The sequence below is a fragment of the Pseudophryne corroboree genome, chromosome 6, assembly GCF_028390025.1.
Source record: "Pseudophryne corroboree isolate aPseCor3 chromosome 6, aPseCor3.hap2, whole genome shotgun sequence".
NCBI lineage: Eukaryota > Metazoa > Chordata > Amphibia > Anura > Myobatrachidae > Pseudophryne > Pseudophryne corroboree.
The window spans coordinates 11,928,997-11,932,713 of record NC_086449.1 but is presented as its reverse complement, the minus strand read 5'-3'; the positions used below and the strand labels follow the sequence as shown (position 1 = coordinate 11,932,713).

Genomic DNA, 3,717 nt, shown 5'->3' with positions numbered 1-3,717 from the left:
CAGATGCTTCTGACTGAAGTGAGGTCATTTTATAACTAAAACAGTATACAGGTTGAGTATCCCTTATCCAAAATGCTTGGGACCAGAGGTATTTTGGATAATGGATTTTTCTGTATTTTGGAATATTTGCATACCATAATGAAATATCATGGTGATGGGACCTAAGGCTAAGCACAGAATACATTTATGTTACATATACACCTCATACACACAGCCTGAAGGTAATTTTAGCCAATATTTTTTATAACTTTGTGCATTAAACAAAGTGTGTATACATTCACACAATTCATTTATGTTTCATATACACCTTATACACACAGCCTAAAGGTCATGTAATACAATATTTTTAATAACTTTGTGTATTAAATAAAGTTTGTGTACATTTGAGATATCAAAAAACAAAGGTTTCACTATCTCACTCTCACTCAAAAAAGTCCGTATTTCGGAATATTCCGTATTTCGGAATATTTGGAAATGGGATACTCAACCTGTATATACTATTCCCTACCTATCTTTTTTACCTCGTCTGAACCTCTGTGTTCCTTCCACATCAGTATATCCAGCCTAAAGTCCAATTAATAAGGTATTAAAGTCATTAAATAATTTAAAAATGTGTCAGGTACTGTATTGGGCATATTTAAAGTATATCAGTGATAATTATCAAACCTTTTCTGCTACGGGCAAGTATAAAAAAAGACTTGGTGTTTGCAGGGCTTCTATTATTTTTTTATTTCTGATATTTGTTTTCATTTCAATTTTGAGAAATTGCCCAACATTGTTATATTTCTGCATGTAAGCTTATTATCCCCATTTCCATTAAGAAGGCATTGTGACTCGTTCGGTCTTTGTGTTTACCTTAAGAATTCCCACATTATATAGCACTGCTCTGCTTATGTTTACAATTGTTTTGTTTATAGTAACTATCTTTAATTCAGGTTTCGTGATAAATCAAAGATTAACTGAAGACTATAAGTGCGTTATTAAAATGATATATCACGCCAAATCTCCTTTCTAAAGTGTTCCCTGTCATCACACTTATCGCGCCATAGTAATCAGGTTTAGCTATGTAAAGGGTTGGGTGCCCTCGCTACCCTTGGGGCAGCGAGCAGAAATGATTATACCATGCCTTTCAGCAGAAACAGAATGGGTGTGTAAAGGGTGAAAAGAATTGAATACCACCATAAGTGACTCAACCACTAAACTAAGGGGCTTATTCAGAGTTATTTGCAAATCAAAAAAAATTGCAATTGGGAAAAACCATGTTGCATTGTAGGTGGAACAGATGTAACATGTGCAGAGAGAGTTAGATTTAAAAATATTAAGTTTACTGCCCTATCACTACTAGCAACGAAGTCAGACAGGTGCAATAATAGTGAAGTCCTTATATTCATAATAGGAATGCTATGCAAAAAAATCTAGAATACAGTAGCTGATATATAAGAAAACCTTGTATGACCAGGCAGAAAATTATTTAAACTTGGAACTAGATCTGAATATGAGTTATATATTTTTTATATGCTAAATATGACTAGGAGAGTCTGAGCATGATGCCTAATGTTTGACAGAGTTATGGCTACAGACATAAGATTCTGCATTGCTCGCATAATGATCCTTTTCACCTCTTGGTTCCTCAGGCTGTATATCAGTGGGTTCAGCATTGGTGTCACCACAGTAAAAAGGACAGAGGCCACCTTGTCTAGTTTCTCAAAGGCGCTGGAAGGAGAGCATATGTAAGTGGACATAACTGCCCCAAAGAAGACGCAGATGCACATGAGATGTGAGGAGCAGGTGTTGAATGCTTTCTGCCGGCCCTTTGCCGATTTAATACGTAAAATGGAAGAAATAATCAGCATGTAGGACACTAGAATTACCATCAAACAACCTGTGCCAAAAGAACCAACAAAGTAGACTGTTATCATGTCACAGGAGAATGTGTCTGAGCAGGACAGTCTGAGTAATGAAGGGCTGTGACAATAGAAATGGTCTATAAGGTTGGACCTGCAGAACATGAGACTGAACACGCAACTGGTCTGCACTATTGACTGCAGGAAGCCACTGGAGGTGACAAGGAAAACAAGAAATAGACATTTCTTCTTGGTCATTAGCGACACATAGTGGAGCGGGTGGCAGATAGCAGCATACCGGTCATACGCCATGTTGGAGAGAAGAAAAGACTCAGTGGATCCTAAGGCAGCAAAGAAATAAAACTGTAGGGCAATGAGATGGTCTTACTTACAGAAATCAGGTCTTGCATCATCTTAGGAGCAATAACTGAGGAGTAAAATATATCCACCAGAGAGAGGTAGCTCAGGAAGAAGTACATCGGAGTATGGAGGGTTGTGCTGTTGTAGATAATTGCTGCCATGCCAATGTTGGCCAGTATGGTCACCATATAAATGTGTAAGAAGAGTATGAAGAGGAATGGGGAAAGTTTACCATTGTCAGTTAGACCTGTAAACACAAAGACCTTCACCTGGGTCTTGTTTATGACATCCATATAAATTGCACTCTCTACACAAGAGAAAATGTAAAATGTTAAAAGTAAAACATCTCAATATTAAATTTTGCAACATAAAACAAGTATTCCATATAAATCTCACTCTCTCTCTCTGTCTGCCTCTTTCTCTCTCTCTCTCTCTCTCTCTGGAAATAAAAATAAAAAGTAAAATGATTAAAGTAAAAGACACCTATCAAGTTCATCTGAAAATTAAAAAAATAAGAAAATGCTAAATCTCTCTATTTCCTGTGTCAGCAGGACTTTTATAGGACCAACAAATTTACCTTTTAAGTCAGTCACAAAGAGCCTTTGGTCATTTTAGCATATATGATCTAATATCTGAAACAAAGAGAATAAGTTAGATTTTATAACTAGAGATACACAATCCATACTGTACACAGGCTTATAATAATGGTAGCAAACACAATGCTATAAGAAAGAAAAAGATACAATTTGAATTGCCCTCTGCACTGTGACACATCAAATACTGTGATAAATAAATCAAGGTATTCATTTATTTTTCATATAGTAGTGAGATAAGATTTGGGTAGCATTTATTTTATATTTCCTTTTAAAAATGTTTTTATTTTGTTTTGTTTTTACTCCTGACCAGATCTTGGTGACCACAGTACAGGGGTGTCAGTAACAGCACCTGGTAATGTTTTATTATATACCACAGTCTGCTGTGGATGAGAATTGTATATTTCTCATGTACTTACTTATTGTACCTTACTCTGTGCTAGAGTGGCACATCTAGGTGTATATGTATATGAGTAGGGCAAATGGCCACGATTTGCATGAAAACAGAAATTGGCTATGCTCATCCTTCCTCTATCAGGCAGTGTAAAAAAACATGTCGCAGAAAACTATTTTATTAAATCCATATATAATATTTCAATACAGTATGTATAAAATAAACATTAAGGAAAAGCAATGATACAGAAATAAAATAAAAACTAATTAATGAAAGCAATATGGACCAGACAAACTCATATTTTGTCAGAAAATGTTTTAATTGACTTTACTCCCATTGAGTCAGCTAAGCTCTCACTTGTAACATACAGTAAATGTTTTGAAAATTCTTCATAGACAGGATTCCTTTTTAATGGTTTTTTTTTAAATCTTTATCATAGATGTTCACAGTAGACAATAGCAATACAGTATACAGACTTCCTCTGTAACACAGGAACAATATACATAGTACAGGTGCAACACACTTC

General features: G+C 35.3%; 1 pseudogene; it reads right to left on the bottom strand.

Annotated features, from left to right (window-relative positions):
- Window positions 1-1,511: 1,511 nt before the first annotated feature.
- Window positions 1,512-2,497, bottom strand: LOC134933973 (olfactory receptor 5J3-like; annotated as a pseudogene).
- Window positions 2,498-3,717: the final 1,220 nt, after the last annotated feature.